The 19696-nt window shown below is 45.5% G+C and overlaps 1 long non-coding RNA gene across 1 annotated transcript in view; it reads left to right on the top strand.

Moving 5' to 3' along the window:
* LOC139181149 (uncharacterized) overlaps positions 1 to 16538 on the top strand; it is a 52889-nt gene extending 36351 nt beyond the window's left edge. Inside the window, exon 3 of the long non-coding RNA XR_011565241.1 lies at positions 16334 to 16538. This is a non-coding gene — a long non-coding RNA (uncharacterized lncRNA). The remainder of the gene's footprint in view (positions 1 to 16333) is intronic.
* Positions 16539 to 19696: the final 3158 nt, after the last annotated feature.

Here is a 19696-nt window from a genome sequence, read left to right as displayed (position 1 = left end):
ACTCACAGACAATGGGAGACCCAAACACACAGAGAGACAGACACACTGAGTGACTCACACAAACACTAGAGACAGACACACAACACTGAGGCAGACACACAGTGAGACAGACACACACACATTGAGAGGCACAATTGGAGACACACAAACAGAGACCCTGTGGAGTCACACAGAGATACACACCCTGAAAGAGACACACACACTCACACTGAGAGTTATCCACGCACACTGAGAGAGACATACACAGTGAGAGATGGACACATATATTGTGAGACACACACACAGAGACACATGCACACACCTAGAGACATATACATACAGAGAGAGACACACACAATCTGAGAAATAGATAGCCACACTGAGAGAGAGAAACACACATGGAGAAAGATTTAAACACTGAGAGAGAGACCAAAAAACAGAGAGACAATATATAGACATGCACACTGAGAGACACACACTGAAACACATATGCATACAGAGAGAGACACACAGAGACACAGACACACACTGAGAGAACCACACACACAGGGACCCAAAGAGTCACACACACTCAGAGAGCAAGACACAGACTGAGAGAGTCACACACACTGAGAGACTCACACAGACACTAAAAAGAGACACACAATGCTGAGGCAGCAACACAATAAAACAGACACACACACACATAGAGGGAGAGACATAATGGGAAACACACGAACAGAGACACTGTGGAGACACACACATACAGAGACACAAACACACTGAGAGAGACACACACAATGAGGCAGACATCCACCCTGAGAAGGAGAAACATGCACTGAGAGACCCACACATTGAGAGAGACATACGCACTGAGTGAGAGGCACAAACATTGTGAGACACACACTGTGACACCCACACACACACTTAGAGACATAGACTTACAGAGAGAAAGACACACACACTGAGATACAGACACACTTGAAGACTCACACAAACACTAAAAACAGACACACAACACTGAGGCAGACACACAGTGAGCCAGACACACACACATTGAGAGACATAATGGGAGACACAGGAACAGAGACACTGTGGGAGTCACACAGAGACACACACACAGAGACACACACCCTGAAAGAGACACACACACACTGAGAGTTATTCATGCACATGGAGAGAGACAGAAAACCTCAAACACGCAGAGAGACACACACACTGAGATAGACATACACAGTGAGAGAGAGACAGAGACATTGTGAGACACACACTGAGACACACACACACACACTTAGAGACATATACATACAGAGAGACACACACACACCGAGAAATAGAGAGACATCCACACGGAGAGAGAGAAACACACACAGAGAAAGACTTAAACACTAAGAGAGAGACACAAAAACAGAGAGACAACATAGAGACACGCACACTGAGAGACACACACTGAAACACATACACATACAGAGAGAGACACACACACACAGACACAGACACACACTGAGAAACAGACACACACACATTGAGAGAACATGCCCACAGACACTCACTGAGGCCCACACCGTCAGAGAGCGAGACACACACACTGTGAGAGTCACACACACTGAGTGGGACAAAACCACACTGAGAGTCACACACAAGAGAGAGACACACACATTCACAGGGAGACACACACACTTTGAGAGACATACACAGAGAGAGAGAGAAACAAACATACGCTAAGAACCAGAAACACTCACACTAAACAGGACATACACACTGAGAGGGACACACAAACACACTGAAGACACACATTCTGAGAGACACACAGACACACACAAATTGAGACTGACGCACATGCTGAGAGAGACACACATACACTTAGAGACATACACATACAGAGAGAGATACACACACACATTGAGTGAGAGAGAGACATCCACACTGAGAGAGAGAAACACACACAGAGACACACACACAAAGAGAGACTTAAACACTGACTGAGAGACACAAACACACTGAGAGTCACACACACTGAGAGACTCACACAAACACTAGGAAGAAACACAAGACCGAGGCAGACACACAGTGAGACCGACACACACATTAGAGGGAGAGACATAATGGGAGACTCACGAACAGAGACACTGTGGAGACACACAGAAGCACACACACACACACACAGACACACACACACTGAAAGATATACACACACTGAGAGTTAGCCACGCACACAGTGCGAGAGAGAAAAACACACACACACTGAAAGAGACATACACAGTGAGAGAGAGACACAGATATTGAGAGACACACACACGCTAAGAACCAGAAACACTCACACTGAAAGGGACACACACACTTTGAGAGAGACAAAAACACACTGAGAGACACAGACAGAGACACACAAATTGAGAGTGACGCACACACTGATAGAGACACCTACATCCAGGAAGACAAACACACTCTGGAGAGTGAGACACACACAGACATTGAGGGAGAGAAACATACACACAGACAGCAAGACACAAACTCCCACACTAAGAGAGACACACAAACACTGAGAGAGAGAGACCCACCTACACACCTGGGAGGGAGAGACACACATACTGAGAGACACACACAGACACTAAAAATAGACACACAACACTGAGGCAGACACACAATGAGACAGACACACATGCATTGAGAGAGAGACACACTGGGAGACGCAAGAACAGACACTGAGAGTCACACAGAGACACACCAGAGTGAAACACACACAACTGACAGAGGCACACACTGTGAAAGAGGAAACACACAACACACAGAGACACATACACACTGAGAGACACAGACACACTGAGAGAGACACACACACTGAGAGAGACATGCACACATTGAGAGAGACAGACATCTGCACTGAGAAGGAGAAAACAAACTAGAAACACACACACTGAGAAAGACATACACCCTGAGAGAGAGACACAAACATTGTGAGAGAGACACAAACATTGTGAGAGACACACACACATAGAGACATAGACATACAGAGAGAGACCCACACACACTGAGAGAAAGAGAGAGTGATCCACACTGAGAGACAGAAACACACACTGAGAGACACACCCACTGAGAGAGACATACACAGTTAGAGAGACACACAAACACACTGATAGTCACACACACTGTGAGAGAGACACAAACATCCTGAGATACACACAAACACTAGAAATAGACACACAACACTGAGGTAGACACACAATGAGAAAGACACCCACATTAAGAGACAGACACACAGAGAGACACATGAACAGAGACACTGTGAGAGTCACACATAGACTGACACAGAGAGAGACACACATAAACCGAAAGAGACACACACGTACTGAGAGTTAGCCATGCACACTGAGAGAGAGAGACAAAGTCACAAGCACTTAGAGAGACACACACGAGAGAGAGACACACACTCTGAAAGAGATAACACACAATATACAGAGACACAGGCACACTGAGAGAGACACACACAATGAGACAGACATCCACACTGAGAAGGAGAAACACACACTGAGAGACACACACACACACAGAGACATACACACTCAGAGGCACAAACACTGTGAGACACACATTTTGATACCCACACACATGCTTAGAGACATAGACATACAGAGAGAGAGAGACTCACACACACTGAGATACAGGCACACAGAGAGACTCACACAAACACTAGAAACAGACACCCAACACTGAGGCAGACACACAGTGAGAGAGACACACACACATTGAGAGACACAATGGGAGACACACGAAAGGAGGCACTGTGGGAGTCACACAGAGACACACCCTGTAAGAGACACACACACACACACAGAGAGTTATCCACTCACACTGAGAGAGACATACACAGTCAGAGAGGGACACATACATTGTGAGACACACACACACAGACACACACACACACTTAGAGACATACACATACAGAGAGAGACACACACACTCTGAGAAATAGACATCCACACTGAGAGAGAGAAACACACACGGAGGAAGACATAAACACTGGGAGAGAGACACAAAAACAGAGAGACAACATATTGACATGCACACTGAGAGACACACACTGAAACACATATGCATACAGAGAGAAACAAACACACACAGACACACACTGAGAGAGACACACACACAGGGACCCAAAGAGTCACACACACTCAGAGAGCAAGACACACATACTGAGAGAGTCATACACACTGAGAGAGAGACACAAACACACTGAGAGTCACACACACTGAGAGATTCACACAGACACTAAAAAGAGACACACAACACTGAGGCAGACACAGAGTGAGCCAGACACACACACATAGAGGGAGAGACATAATGGGAGACACATGAACAGAGACACTGTGGAGACACACAGATACATACACACAGAGACACACACACACACAGAGACACACACACAGAGACACACACAATGAGACAGACATCCACCCTGAGAAGGAAAAACACGCACTGAGAGACCCACACATTGAGAGAGACATACACACTGAGTGAGAGGCACAAACTTTGTGAGCCACACACTGTGACACCCACACACACGCTTAGAGACATAGACTTACAGAGAGAGAGACACACACACTGAGATACAGACACACTGAGAGACTCACACAAACACTAAAAACAGACACACAACACTGAGGCAGACACACAGTGAGCCAGACACACACACATTGAGAGACATAATGGGAGACACAGGAACAGAGACACTGTGGGAGTCACACAGAGACACACACACACACATAGACACACACCCTGAAAGAGACACACACACAGTGAGAGTTATCCATGCACACTGTGAGAGACAGACAAACACACATGCAGAGAGACACACACACTGAGATAGACATACACAGTGAGAGAGAGACACAGACATTGTGAGAAACACACTGAGACACACACACACACTTAGAGACATATACATACAGAGAGACACATGCACACACTGAGAGATGGAGAGTCATCCACACTGAGATAGAGAAATGCACACGGAGAAAGACTGAAACACTGAGAGAGAGAGACACAAAAACAGAGAGACAACATAGAGACACACATACTGAGAGACACACTCTGAAACACATATATACAGAGAGAGATACACACACAGACACAGACACACACTGAGAAACAGACACACACCCACTGAGAGAACATGCCCACAGACACTCACTGAGACCCACAGCATCAGAGAGTGAGACACATACACTGTGAGAGTCAAACACACTGAGAGTGAGACAAAACCACACTGAGAGTCACACACAAGAGAGAGACACACACATTCACAGGGAGACACACACACATTGAGAGACATACACAGAGAGAGACACACAGGCTAAGAACCAGAAACACTCACACTAAACAAGACACACACACTGAGAGAGACACACAAACACACTGAGAGACACACATTCTGAGAGACACACAGAGGCACACAAATTGAGACTGACACACACGCTGAGAGAGACACACATACACTTAGAGACATACACATCAGAGAGAGATACACACACACACTGAGTGAGAAAGAGACATCCGCACTGAGAGAGAGAAACACACACAGAGACACACACACAAAGAGAGACTTAAACACTGACTGAGAGACACAAACACACTGAGAGTCACACACACTGAGAGACTCACACAAACACTAAAAAGAGACACACAACACTGAGGCAGACACACAGCGAGACCGACACACACACTTAGAGGGAGAGACATAATGGGACACACACGAACAGAGACACTGTGGAGACACACAGAGAGACACACACATACAGACACACACACACACTGAAAGATACACACACACTGAGAGTTAGCCACGCACACAGTGAGAGAGAGAAAAACACACACACACTGAGAGAGACATACACAGTGAGAGAGAGACACAGATATCGAGAGACACACACATGCTAAGAACCAGAAACACTCACTGAAAGGGACACACACTCTGAGAGAGAGACAAAAACACACTGAGAGACACACATACTGAGAGACACAGACAGAGACACACAAATGGAGAGTGACGCACACGCTGACAGAGACACGCACATCCAGGAAGACAAGCACACTCCTGAGAACGAGACACACACACACATTGAGGGAGAGAAACATACACAGAGAGAGACACAAACTCCCACACTAAGAGAGACACACAAACACTGAGAGAGAGACCCACCTACACACCTGGGAGGGAGAGACACACATACTGAGAGACACACACAGACACTAAAAATAGACACACAACACTGAGGCAGACACACAATGAGACAGACACACACACATTGAGAGACAGACACGCTGGGAGACACAAGAACAGAGACACTGAGAGTCACACAGAGAGAAGCACAGAGAGAAACAAACACATACTGACAGAGACACACACTGTGATAGAGGAACACACAACACACAAAGACACACACACACTTAAAGAGTCACACACACACTTAAAGAGACACACACACACTGAAAGAGCCAAACACACACTGAGAGAGACACACACACACTGAGAGACACAGACATCCGCACTGAGAAGGAGGAAAACAAACTAAGAAACACACACAGTGAGAGAGACATACACAGTGAGACAGGGACACAGACAATGTGAAACACACACACAGAGACACACAACCACACTTAAAGACATATACATACAGAGAGAGACACACACACTCTGAGAAATAGACATCCACACTGAGAGAGAGAAATACACATGGAGAAAGAATACTGAGAGAGAGACACAAAAACAGAGAAACAACATAGAGACATGCACACTGAGAGACACACACTGAAACACATATGCATACAGAGAGAGACACACACACAGAGACACAGACACACACTATGAGAGACAAAAACACAGGGACCTACAGAGTCACACACACACTCAGAGAGCAAGACACACGGACTGAGAGAGTCACATACATTAAGAGAGAGACACAAGCACACTGAGTCACACACACTGAGAGACTCACACAGACACTAAAAAGAGACACACAATGCTGAGGCGGAAACACAATGAGACAGATACACACACATAGAGAGTGAGACATAATGGGAGACACACGAACAGAGACACTGTGGAGACACACACACAGACACACACACACTGATAGAGACACACACAATGAGACAGACATCCACTCTGAGAAGGAGAAACATGCAATGAGAGACCCACACACTGACAGAGACATACGCAGAGTGAGAGGCACAAACATTGTGAGACACACACTGTGACACCCACACACACGCTTAAAGACAGACTTACAGAGAGAGAGACTCATACACACTGAGATACAGACACACTGAGAAACTCACACAAACACTAAAAACAGACACACAACACTGAGGCAGACACACAGTGAGACAGACACACACACATTGAGAGACATAATGGGAGACACAGGAACAGAGACACTGTGGGAGTTACACAGAGACACACACCCTGAAAGAGACACACACACAGTGAGAGCTATCCACGCACCCTGAGACAGACAAACACACATAAGCAGAGAGAAACACCCACTGAGATAGACATACACAGTGAGAGAGAGACAGAGACATTGTGAGACACACACTGAGACACAAACACATACTTAGAGACATATACATACAGAGAGAGACACACACACACTGAGAGATAGAGAGACATCCACACTGAGATAGAGAAACACACATGGATAAAGACTGAAACACTGAGAGAGAGACACAAAAACAGAGAGACAATATATAGACATGCATACTGAGAAACACACACTGAAACACATACACATACAGAGAGAGAGAGACACACACACACAGACACACACTGAGAAACAGACACACACACACTGAGAGAACATGCCCACAGACACTCACCGAGACCCACAGCATCAGAGAGTGAGACACATACACTGTGAGAGTCAAACACACTGAGAGTGAGACAAAACCACACTGAGAGTCACACACAAGAGAGAGACACACACATTCACAGGGAGACACACACACAATGAGAGACATACACAGAGACAGAGACACACACACACGCTAAGAACCAGAAACACTCACACTAAACAAGACACACACACTGAGAGAGACACACAAACACACTGAGAGACACACATTCTGAGAGACACACAGAGGCACACAAATTGAGACTGACACACACGCTGAGAGAGACACACATACACTTAGAGACATACACATCAGGGAGAGATACACACACACACTGAGTGAGAAAGAGACATCCACACTGAGAGAGAGAAACACACACAGAGACACACACACAAAGAGAGACTTAAACACTGACTGAGAGACACAAACACACTGAGAGTCACACACACTGAGAGACTCACACAAACACTAAAAAGAGACACACAACACTGAGGCAGACACACAGCGAGACCGACACACACACTTAGAGGGAGAGACATAATGGGACACACACGAACAGAGACACTGTGGAGACACACAGAGAGACACACACATACAGACACACACACACACTGAAAGATACACACACACTGAGAGTTAGCCACGCACACAGTGAGAGAGAGAAAAACACACACACACTGAGAGAGACATACACAATGAGAGAGAGAGACACAGATATTGAGAGACACACACATGCTAAGAACCAGAAACACTCACACTGAAAGGGACACACACACTGAGAGAGAGACAAAAACACACTGAGAGACACACATACTGAGAGACACAGACAAAGACACACAAATGGAGAATGACATACATGCTGAGAGAGACACCCACATCCAGGAAGACAAACACATTCCTGAGAGCGAGACACACACACACATTGAGGGAGAGAAATATACACAGAGAGAGAGACACACAAACTCCCACACTAAGAGAGACACACAAACACTGAGAGAGAGATACCCACCTACACACCTGGGAGGGAGAAACACACATACTGAGAGACACACACAGACACTAAAAATAGACACAAAACACTGAGGCAGACACACAATGAGACAGACACACACACATTGAGAGAGAGAGAGACACACCGGGAGACACAAGAACAGAGACACTGAGAGTCACACAGAGACACACACACAGAGAAGCACACACACACTGACAGAGACACACACTGTGAAAGAGGGAACACGCAACACACAGAGACACATACACACTTAGAGAGACACACACACACTGAGAGAGAGACACACACTGAGAGAGACAGACATCTGCACTGAGAAGGAGGAAAACAAACTGAGAAACACACACACTGAGAGAGACATACACACTGAGTGACAGGCACAAACATTGTGAGACACACACACTGTGACACCCACTCACACACTTAGAGACATAGACATACAGAGAGAGAGACTCACAGACACTGAGAGACACAAACACACTGAGAGACAGACACACTGAGAGATTCACACAAACACTAAAAACAGACACACAACACTGAGGCAGACACACAGTGAGACAGACACATACACATTGAGAGACACAATGGGAGACACACGAACAGAGACACTGTGGGAGTCACACAGAGACACACACACACACACAGACACACACCCTGAAAGACAGACACACACACACTGAGAGTTATCCACGCACACTGAGAGAGATACAAACACACACACGCTGAGAGACACACACACTGAGAGAGACATACACAGTGAGAAAGGGACACAGACATTGTGAGACACAGGCACAGAGACACACACACACACTTAGAGGCATATACATACAGAGAGAGATATACACACACACTGAGAGTCACACACATTGCAAGAGAGACACAAGCAGACTGAGAGACACACACAAGAGAGAGACAGTCACAGGGAGACACAGACACACTGATAGACATACACAGAGAGGGAGACACACACACACACACACACACACACACATGCTAAGAACCAGAAACACTCACACTGAACGAGACACACACACTGAGAGAGAGACAGAAACACACTGAGAGACACATATTCTGAGAGACAAGCAACAGTTAGAACTCAACATGGAACAGACTGGTTTCAAATTTGGGAAAGGAGTATATCAAGCCTGTATTTTATCACCCTGGTTATCTTATATGCATAGTACATCATGTGAAATGCCAGGCTTGATGAAGCCTGAGCTGAAATCAAGATTTCTGGGAGAAATACCAATAACCTCAGATATGACACCACTCTTATGGTAGAAAGTGAAGAGCAACTAAAGAGCCTCTTGATAAAAGTGAAAGAGGAGAGTGAAAAAGTTGGCTTAAAACTCAACGTTCAAAAAACTAAGATCGTGGCATCTGGTCCCATCACTTCATGGGAAATAGATGGGGGAAGCATGAAAACAGTGACAGGTTTTATTTTCTTGGACTCCAAAATCACTGCAGATGGTGACTGCAGCCATGAAACTAAAAGACACTTCTTCCTTGGAAGAAAAGTTATGACCAAACTAGACAGCATAGTAAAAAGCAATGACATTACTTTACTGACATAGGTCTGTCTAGTCAAAGCTATGCTTTTTCCAGTAGTCATGTATGCATGTGACAGTTGGACCAGAAAAAAGGCTGGGTGCCAAAGAATTGATGCTTTTGAACTGTGATGTTGGAGAAGACTCTTGAGTGATCCTCGAACTGCAAGTACATCGATCCACTCAACCCTAAAGGAAATTGACCCTGAATATTCATAAAAAGGACTGATGCTGAAGCTGAAGTTCCAATACTCCGGCCACCTGATGCCAAGATTTGACACATTGGAAAATAACCGGATGCTGCAAAAGACTGAGGGTAAGAGGAGAAAGGGGCGACAGAGGATGAGATGCTTGGAAGGCATCATCGACTAATGGACATGAGATTGAACAAGCTCTGGTAGATGGTGAAGGACAGGGAAGCCTGGAGTGCTACAGTTCATGGGATCAAACAGAGTCTAAACAACAATTGCATTAAATCATGAAAGCTGTAACAACAAGATGAATTGACCTCTCCTGAGTGCCTTCTATGCATCAGGCACTGTGTTATGGAATTTACACCTATTAAGTGATTCTTATAGGTTTGATAATATTTAATAGATGAGAAAACAGGATTCAAGATGCAAAGTAACTCTATTTTTAGTTCTTTATTAAAGGAACTGAACCTGCCTTGTCATTAATAAGAATATGAAGACAAGCCTCACATTTACTGCAATTTTTATATTTAATTCAGCAAATATTTTAAAGGTAAACCTATTAAGCACTGAGATCAGACTTGGGGAAAGATCAGAAGAGTGAGATAATTAGTAAGACTTTGGACTTGTCCCCAGAGGCTGACTCTGTAACTGGGAGAGAGGAGAAATGGACCAGGTAAAAGGAAGAAAGGATACATCCAGATGCAGTGCAACGCCTCAGGAGAACTTTGGCCAAGAGGACACTGATCCCAACAGAGAGGATGTGGGAAAGCTTGGAGGTGCAGTTCATACTGAGCTGAGTAAACTGCAGGAGGAGACATGGAAGCAGTCGGGTTCCCCGAGTCTCCCTCCATTCTTCAACAGCATGCATTCATGAAGCTGAGCAGACCATTTAAGCCAGGCGGGAGCACTTTCAGACAGAAGATCAAAGTCTGAGAGCAAATCCCTGGCAAGGGGCACACTGTGCAGATCCAGTGCAGTGGAGGAAGGAGAGGGCTACTTGTAGGCTCTGCATGAGTGGCAGGTATAGGCGGCTGGCGTGGAGAGTGCCTTTATAAAATGAGGATCCAACATGCAAAAAGCGGGAGATCTCTTACTGAACTTCAGCTTTTTTGGCCATTCTAGATAAATCAAAAGTCCTGGCACCTGGCCCACACACCCTCCTATTGTGAGTGGCAGCTCCTTCTGGGCTAGATCGTGCTCTCTGCATGTGTTCCAGCCCCCTCGCTTCCTGTGGTTTGTACCCATTGACCTCACTTCTTCAAGTTGCCTGCCAGGGCCCTGGAGCAACAGGGACTCTGTCACTTGGCTCAGTCTCATGCTGAGTCAGAGGACTAAAAAGGTCAACAGGTTCTGTGCTTAAATCTTGTCACTACGACTTTACTACATGCTACCTTAGCTTCCTCATCTGTTAAGTGGGCATAACAGTATACTCAAATCTATAGCAACCACTCAGTATGTGTAATTTTCTTAGCATAGCATCTGGACCCATCAGTTCAGTTCAGTTGCTCAGTCATGTCCAACTCTTTGTGACCCCATGGACTGCAGAATGCCAGGCTTCCCTGTCCATCACCAACTCCCAGGGCTTGCTCAAACTCATGTCTCTTGAGTCAGTAATGCCATCCAAGCATCTCATCCTCTGTCACCCCCTTCTCCTCCTGCCTTCAATCTTTCCCATCATCAGGGTTTTTTCCAATGAGTCAGATCTTTGCATCAGGTGCCAAAGTATTGGAGCTTGAGCTTCAGTATCAGTCCCTCCAATGAATATTCAGGACTGACTTCCATTAGTATTGACTGGTTTTATCTCCTTGCAGTCCAAGGGACTCTGAACAGTCTACTCCAACACCATAGTTCAAAAGCATCAATTCTTCAGCCTTCAGCCTTCTTTATGATCCAGTTCTCATATCCATACATGACTACTGGCAAAACCATAACTTTGACTACACAGACCTTTTCTATACTGTTTACGTTTATCATAGCTTTTCTTCCGAGCAGCAAGTGTCTTTTAATTTCATGAATGCAGTCACAATCTGCAGTGATTTTGGAGTCCAAGAAAATAAAATCTATCACTGTTTCCATTGTTTCCCCATCTGTTTGCCATGAAGTGATGGGACCGGATGCCATGATCTTATTTTTTTGAATGTTGAGTTTTAAGCTAGCTATTTCACTCTCCTCTTTAACTTTCATCAAGAGACGCTTCAGTTCCTCTTTGCTTTCTGTCATAAGGGTGATGTCATCTCCATATCTGAGGTAATTGATATTTCTCCCAGCAATGTTGCTATGCCAACAGCAAGCTGCTTAAAGATAGTCCCCAGAACCCCAGAGGGACACAATAGCAGGCTGGCAACAAGGTGACTTGGAGCACTTTTTTCTGCCCTTGTCAACCAATGGTAGGTCCCAAAAGCAGATGAAAGACCACGGCATAATTTTCCTGGTTCCCTTCCCAATATCATCTTTGTGCACCAAGTTTATCCCAACCTTTCAACTCATGGAACCCTCCTTGCTGACCTAGTGACTTTGCACTGTTACTACACCCAGCATACAGATGTGAAACCTGAGGCTGGAAAAGGGTCATCACTGGCTCAAGATCTTAAACCCTGGCCAATGAGCCATGACACCACAAGGCCAAGGACAAACCCAGGCAAGGACACTGATCTGGGCTGCTCAGCCCTGCGCTGTGAGGCTGATGGTCATACACCTTCATGGGTAACCAGGGTACCTGGAGGGACACTAGGGCACAGAAGCTGGGGTGGGCAAACAAGAGACAGCCTCCAGATATTGGGCTGATTGGAAACCACAATTTTGCGCAGGGAAAACATGGCCTTTGCAATTTAGGGTCAAGATTAATCCTAAGAATATTAGCTACCAAGCATGGAGTAAGTGAGGCCTGGGTGCCACTTCCTAAAGGCAGCTTTCCATCCTGTCCAAAGCTAACACACAGGCTTCTCTGAGACAGAGGGGGGCGCCCAGCAAGGCAAGCAGCACCAGCAGCAGCACAATGACCTTTCTCCTCATCTCCTCTACTTGCATTGCCTATTGGCACTTGAGAAGTGTGGTATGAAAGCAAGTCAACAAGGTGAGCCTAATGCTGCTGAGCTTCTGGTGTCATTGCCTATGTCTCAAAACCAGAGATTTCTGAATCACATTAACACCCCAGAATTGTGTGGGTGGACCCAGGTTTTTTTGGGCTGTACTGGGAGACCACACAGGGCTCCTTCAGCTCTTGTCCTGAAACAAGATTGTGGACAGGTGTCCAGAATTACAAACTAGTGAATACACGAGTTTGCCAAGTGTCCTTCTTCTTTTTAGCTCTATGTTCCACCCATTTATACCACAGAAGACCATGGTTGGTACCAAAAGATTCCACATCCTGAGGCTGTTTGGCAGATGGTGTGGTGTATACTCATCCAGGTTGACCTGGGGCTGGCCCTCGGTCCTGCCTGTCCCAGGAAGGGTATCCCTCTAGGCCAAAGGTTGGAGGAAGGTAACAGAACCAGTACCCCTGGGCCTCCGTCAGTCTCTGAAAGTGTTGGCTCTTATTGGGGCTAAGATGACTTGTGCCTAATGCTTTGTCCAAAACCTTTGGGGGCCACAAGAGTTTAGGGATTTAGAAATCATTAATAGTGACACAGAGATCAACACCCAGGCAGGCACATGCAAACACACTGACACGACTGCAGTGAACCATATGACTGTTAATACCAAGTGGGCTACATAGAGAAAATTCGGGATACTATAAATAGCTTCTTGGTATCATCCATTTTTTGTTTTACTACCAAAAGTGTTTAGGTCAATCTGGTGAAAACACTTGGCTGCTGAAGTGTTCTGGGTGATAGAATGGTGGACAGCAGATTATGGACCTGAGGCAGCAGGCAGATGTTGACTCCTGCACAGTTCAGGGAAGAGGCTCACAGCTTCATAGATTCCTAGTCCTGCTAGGAACTTGTGGTCCTAGCACTGGTTCCCCCCAGTTCACAAATCCTTGCAGTTTGACTCAGCTCACAATGCCTGTCTCCAGGGGCCACTATATACATCTTTGCTCAAAATCCACCAGTGGCTCTCAAGCCCCAAACCAGGCCACATCCTATAGAACCTTTGACACTGGGGGCCAATGGTGTCCATCTCTTCCCCCTTTCCTAATCTGAGGATCCTTGCTGTCTCCCTGTCTCCCAGCTGCAGACTTCAAGGTACATGCCTGCATTCCCACTCATTCTGGGGAAAGCTTTCTTGGCAAAAGAGATGCCTCTTCAACCAGTATTCATAGTAGGTGCTTTCTGGTTTACAGACTGCTTTTGTGTGAATCATCCAGTGACTGGCTCACTCCCATCAGATACACAAATAAATAGTATTACTAGTAATGGGCACATTTCACACTGTGCTCATCCTTCAGATAAACAAATGGAGACTCTGAGAGGGAGTGATTTGCTGAGACTCACACTCCAGAAGTGGTGGTGCTGGGGACCAATCCAGGTTTGAGATGGCAGAACAGAGTGTCTTCTTTCTTGCACACCACCTCTGTGGAGGACCATAGCCTCCCCAGCCTTCCTGGCTGCTGCACATACCTGCTCGCAGACTTGCCTCTGCAGGCAATGGATGAAACTTCACAGCACATCAAAGTCTCTAGAAATCCTTTGCTAAAAATCCCTCAGAGGACCTATACAGATGGTGTCAGGCTGCAGGCCCTCCACAAGCTCGCCTGCTCCAGCTACACACCTGGGCTCAGTTCCCTCCATGGGTCTAACTCTTGGCGGGCCTTCCTCCATTTTCCAGCGAAGGAGACCCTCTTCACTACAAGACCCAGCCAAGATGGCCCTCCCGTCTAAAAAGCCCTCCATGGTCCCTTGATGTGAGTCAGTGTTTGGTCCCCCACATTTCATGCTCCCCAACCTCTGCCTCGTATCAAGCTCTGCACTTTACAGGTCTGCCTGGAAGATGTGCTCCAACCTCTCCACCCCGAGCCCTGAGTGATGCAGGTGTGAGGGAATACCTGAGGGCCTGCACAGTGGAGGAGCCTCTTACAGGACAGGTGTCCTTGGACTTGAATGCACTTTTTCTTGGCACCCAAACCTGCCCTCTCCCATCAGATTGTGCTTACACCATGGCTAGCAGATGGCTTGTTGTTGGGGGCCAGAGTGAGGTACTCCGCCCATGACAAAGGTCATGAGGAAGGAGGCTCGACATACGCAAAGGCGGGATCGAGCCTCAGGAGTCCCCCTGGAACTCCTCGAGCATCTACCCCCATAACCAGAGCCTGCCTACTTTACTACTTTGTGCTCACCTACACCTCTGACTTTACGGGGGGCTGTCCCCCACCACCTCTTTTGGAGAAGGAGTTAACTTAGAGCTCCAGTTTATAATAATTCCTGGGCGTGATAAGAGTGTTTTAACCTACAAACTCCTCTGAAGGTTCTCTGGCCTGCCTGACAGGCTTGTCCGGCCACATGTGATCGCTCACAGCCTCCCAACCGTGAGAAGCACAAGATGCTTTAAACCTTCTAAAAACAGGTTCCTTAGAAAAGTTAGAAAACTATTAGTATAAGTATAATGGGCTAATTAGAAATTGTGTTGGTGAAGGGTTTTTCATTTGTTGAGCCAATGTTTGTTGCTAAGTCTCCACATCCCCTGCCCTTACACACATTAATGAATATATAGAATTAACCTTTGATATTAATCACGTTAGACCTTAGGCTAAGTAAATTCTTTCCTTAACTAAAACCCACTACACCCTCACCCTGTAGGAATGTAACTTTATTTGGGTGGCGTCTGTTTTGAGAATAATCAGCCCTGGAGAAATAAGTGTCCTGATTGACTGACCGCTGTCACAAGGAGAGGGTCGTAAATTGTCAGCAGGCCCCCCTGGCCAGAAGATGATGTAACACCCCTAAGACCTCTGTATACATTTGTGTGAAGCACCTGACTTTAATAAAAGTCAGGACTGCTGTCCCCACGTGACTTTTGTATAACATCTTAGTGTATAAAAACAGACTCTGGAAAATAAAGAATTGGGATCAGTTTCTCGAAATACTGGTCTCCCCATGTCTCTCTCTCCCTCTGGCTGAGTCTCCATCTGGAGCGCGGAACCCACCATGCTTACTAATTATGCCTGGGCTTCTAAGATCCGACCGGGGAGGCCTCAGTGTCTCCTCTCCTTCGGGAGAACGGAAGGACGCCTGCGGCCTACGTAAGTGGTGCAAGCTTCTTGTCTTGAAGTTTTATTGGTCTCCCGCGTAAACCAAGCTACTCAGCCTCTTTTCTCCACTGAATTTTCCTACTGAGCTATCCTTATTCTATTACTCTTTATATCTCTAATTAATATCTAATTGAAGCTATCGTATCCTGACCCTCGCCGACGCCGTCTCTCCTTCGAGTACCCTGGATCAGCTGGGGCTGGTCCTCGGCAGGTGGCGCCCGAGACAGGGATTTTCGAAGGTAAGCTCCCCAAAGCAATCAGAGCCATCAGCCCTATTGCTCCCCGTTCTCGGAACAACTGGGTCACCAGCCCTCTTGTTCCCCCACGGAGCAGTTTGGGTCACCAGCCCTACTGCTCCTCCCTTGGAACAGTTTGGGCCATCAGCCTACTGTTCCTCCCCCGGAACAATCTGGGCCATCAGCCCTATTGTTCTTCCAGTGTTCGGGACGGCTAGGACCCCACTCAAGGGTGCCACGGACCCCCCTGTAGGATAGACAGGGCGAGAGGAGTGGGAAGTGTTGAAAGTGTTAAAGAGTTAGAGTTAGAGAGAAAAAATGGTTTCTGAAGTTAAAAGGCCAAAGAAAAGCCTGATCTTTTGAAAGCTAAAAGCTTTATCTTCTATTATATTTAACTTTCTGACATGGATAACACTGAAACTAAGAATGGCAACTCTTTATACAAGTAATCTTGAAACTGTTAAAGCTACTGTTAATTTAGATACTTGGGTGAAGGTGAAAAAAACAACTAAACACTTATCCTATAAATATGATTAAAAATGTTCTGGATCCTCATCATGAGGCTGTGGGATAGCCTATGGGAGAGGCTATAGCAGTGGATGGTAGTGGGTCTCCACCTTCTGCGCAGATCATATTTTCTGCCATTGACGAAGAAAAGGAGGGAGACTGTGCTCTACCTCCGGAGGAAGGAGAGGGCTTACAGGACGCTGCGGCCGGGCGCCCTGGCGAGCCCCCTCCCCCTCTACACAAACCTTTAAAAATTTATCCAACAATTTCTGATTTAAGGCGACTACTCCACCTCCGCTTGCACCTCCCAGGGCCTAAAAATTCCCCAGTTTACATCCAAAGCCTCCCAGAGCATTGCCTAAGGTTGAAAAAGATAAAAAAAGTTTTATTTTTAAACAAAGCAGCTTTTAAAAAATACACAATATACAGAGCCTGCTCCTTGCAGAAAAACCCCCTCAGGGGGGCTTCACCCAAGCAAAAAAAAAAAAAAAAGAGAGAAAGAGAGAAAAATAAAAAGAAAAAAGAAAAAAGTGAAAAAGAAAAAAGGAAAGAATATAGAGAAAGATCTAAAGATAGAAAAAGAACTAAAGAGTGAAAAGGAGAGAGGATCGGAGGAGGAAGGAATCAGGGAATGCAGCAAGATAGAAAAAGAAAAAAAAAAGGAAGTTAGAAAAAGAGATACAGAGAGAAAGAGAGGGAGGAGGAAAGAAAAAGTTAGAGAGAAAGAGGGTAAAGGAAACGAAACTAAAGAAAGAGAAGGTAGTAAGAAGGAAGAAGGGAGAATGAAAGAGGGAAACAAAAAGGAAATGATAGAAAGTAAAAGAAAAGAGAAAAGGAAGGAAAAAAGAGAGTGAGGGAAAGAAAACTTGAGAAAGATTTAAAGAGAAGAAGTAAGAAAAAATCAGCAGAGGAGAGGAGAGGACTTACAGGACACTGTGGCCAGACGCCCTGGCGAGCTACCTCCCCCTCTGCGCAAACTTTTAAAAAAAAACAAAACTTATCCACCACTTTCTGATTTGGGGCGATAGCCGCCGCCTCCGTTTGCGCCTTCCAGGGCCCAAGAGTTCCCCACTTTGCCCCCAAAGCCTCTCAAAGTGTTGCCTAAGCCTGAAAAAGATAAAAAGTTTTTTAAACAGTGGAGCTTTTAAAACAGACTGCGTATACAATATGCTCCTTGGAGAAAACCCCCTCAGGGGGGTCTCACCCAGGCTAAGAGAAAAGCCAAACGGTAAGGGGATTTAGCAACAATATTAACCCTTGACGAGGTTACTCCAATTCCAACGGGAGTGGCTGGCCCCCTACCTGAGGGCATTGTAGGACTTGTGCTAGGGCGTAGCTCGCTTTCTAAAAAAAAAAAAAAAAAAAAAGAAAGAAAGAAAGAAAGAAAAAGAATAAATAAATAAAGAAAAAGAAAATTTCGGTGGTGCATGGTGTAGTAGATTCTGATTATATTGAGAAATTAAAGTTTTGTTCTCACCGCCTACTAAAACTGTGCAAATTAATAAAGGTCAAAGAGTAACACAGCTTTTGCTTTTTACCTTATTATCAGACAAGGAAAAACCTTGACTTCTCAGGCTAGGAGCCACAGAACATTTGGATTTAGTGATCTAGCCTTTTGGGTGCAGGGAATTACAGCTCCAAGGCCTTTAAAAGATCTTTTAATTCAAGAAAATAAAATGTCAGGGCTATTAGACACAAGAACAGACGTCTCTTAGCATTGCTGGAAAAGACTGGCCCAGTTCCTGGCCCACACATACTACTAAAAATGAGTTGGTGGGATTAGAGAAAGTGATATGTGGGGTGAGAATGCTGTAGAAAAAAAAAAAAAAAAAAAGGTGAGGGAGAGTTTAAAACCTTGAAGAGTAGTGAGTTTCCTGTTGCTGGAAGTATTCAAGCAAAGATTAGATGGTTGCTTGTCATCTAAAAAGCTATAGACCAGATTTAGGTTACAAAACAAAAACTGGAGAAGCTTATAAAGATGTTGTGCAACACCTCTTTACTTGCTTCTCATATTTAGATGTGCCAAAAGTTTTAAAAACTGATAATGCCCCTTTGAAGCTGTGGAGAGATTGTTTACTAACTTTAAATGATTTCCAAAAATTATTAGGGGACATTAATTGGATATGCCCTCATTTAAAGCTGACTACTGCAGATTTAAAGCCTTTATT

Source organism: Bos indicus, chromosome X, assembly GCF_029378745.1.
Source record: "Bos indicus isolate NIAB-ARS_2022 breed Sahiwal x Tharparkar chromosome X, NIAB-ARS_B.indTharparkar_mat_pri_1.0, whole genome shotgun sequence".
NCBI lineage: Eukaryota > Metazoa > Chordata > Mammalia > Artiodactyla > Bovidae > Bos > Bos indicus.
The sequence above is the reverse complement of the archived record's forward strand: the minus strand, read 5'-3'. Positions and strand labels throughout refer to the sequence as shown.